Consider the following 1,825-nt stretch of genomic DNA (forward strand, 5'->3'; position numbering starts at 1 on the left):
GGCAGGGAGCCGGGGGGGGCGCCCACTTTTGGGTAAACTTCCGCTTTAAGTACTGCACCACACTGGGCAGCCAATGAGAAGTGTCCCCATCACTCGTCACCAGGCCCCTCCCACTCTACAGTCCAGGAAGAGAGGAGAACCGGCACATCACGTGACTGCGCTTTAAGTTCAGTAGGAGGAGCTTAAGGGAGATTTTTACCCGGTGATCAGTTGGGGGTGTTGGAGGCTAAAAGGTACCCCGGGTGGGAGTGGGGGGGGGTTCCTAGACATTACCTTTAAACCCCTCCTTACTGGACCCATCCCCCCTCCTCCCCCCACCGCCTCCATATTTATTACGGTGTATCTCCAGAGAGAATTTGTATTTAGTTTTAGATTGAAGGTTTACGGCATCCATATATCCTTCAATAAACCATCGATTTCTTTTCTGATCAGACTCCCCCAATAGGAATAACCGATCGTTAGTTGGCGGCCGGTTTCATTAGTGGAAGTGGATTTCGCCCCATCATCAGAAAATACGACGTAAGTGATTGGTCACACCTCTGTTTTCCCGCCATGCAATCCCATAAATGATTCAATCAGAAGACGATCGGATTGATGAACAAAAGTGTCTCAGTGGTGCCTATCGAAGCAGCTCAGTTGGTAGGTTTTGCACCCTGGCCGATCGACTCAGTTTGAGCAAATCTAAAAAATCCATCAGAAGGTGAAGTTTTGGTTGTATAATTGTCGTGATGGAATCACGCAGCGATTGGATAGTGAGGTGCATGTGTGTGTGCGGCCACCATTAGACCCCGCCCATGTCTCCGTTGGGTGGAGCCACCCTTTTTATTCGTCTTGATGTCACCAAAAAAAAAACGAGAGTTGCCGCAAATCACACATCGATCAACTTGTCTCCGGAATACGAGGCGAGAGGGCAACTTCCACTGGAGAAGCCTAATCCAGTGACAACCCCCTTTGGGAGATTTCCTCGCACTTCCTGTTCAATCCCTCTGGACAGGAAGTGAAGGGAATCTCCCCGAACTGTGCACAGACAGCAAGAGAAGGCGCTGATGGAGGTTTTAACCTTCCTGTACTTCATCCTTAACCCCTCCCTGCCCGGTCTATAGCCGAAAGAGGGCTACAGCGCTGGCTTAAAATGTCATCCATGGACCTGCGCCAAGTCCCCGGGACTCAGCTGATCACAGATCAGGGTAAAGGGCCAATCACAGCTGCCCTTTACCACGTGATCAGCTGTCAGCCAATGACGGCTGATCATGGAAGGAAACAGAAGCCGGGTACCCGCTTTTCCCCCTCATGCTGACGACACAAGGAGAAAAGAAGAAAGTTACTAACTGGCTTCTGTTACAGGGACATCAGTCCCCTCAGTGCCCACCAGTGCCACCTTTCAGTGCCCATCAGTGCCGCCTATCAGTGCTGCCTCTCAGTGCCCCCTCAGTGCCACCCATCAGTGCAGCCTCATCAGTGCCTCCTCATCAATGCCCACCAGTAATGCCTCATCAGTGCCACCTATCATTGCTGCCTTATCAGTGCTTCATCATCAGTGCCACCTATCAGTGCCGCCTACCAGTGCTTATTAGTGCCACCTATTGGTGCCTATCAGTGCCACCTATCAGTGCTGCCTCTCATTGCCCTTTAATGCCGCCTATCAGTGCCCATCAGTGCCACCCATCAGTGCAGCCTCATCAGTGCCCCCTATCAGTGCCGACTCTCAGTGCCCTTTGGTGCCACCTATCAGTGCCCATCAGTGCTTCATCATCAGTGTTGCCTATCACTGCCCCCTACCAGTGCTTATTAGTGCCACCTATCAATGCCCATCAGTGCTGCCTTT

This window comes from Lithobates pipiens, unplaced genomic scaffold (assembly GCF_037356315.1).
Source record: "Lithobates pipiens isolate NorthernLeopardFrog02 unplaced genomic scaffold, aLitPip1_a1.2 Scaffold_1, whole genome shotgun sequence".
NCBI lineage: Eukaryota > Metazoa > Chordata > Amphibia > Anura > Ranidae > Lithobates > Lithobates pipiens.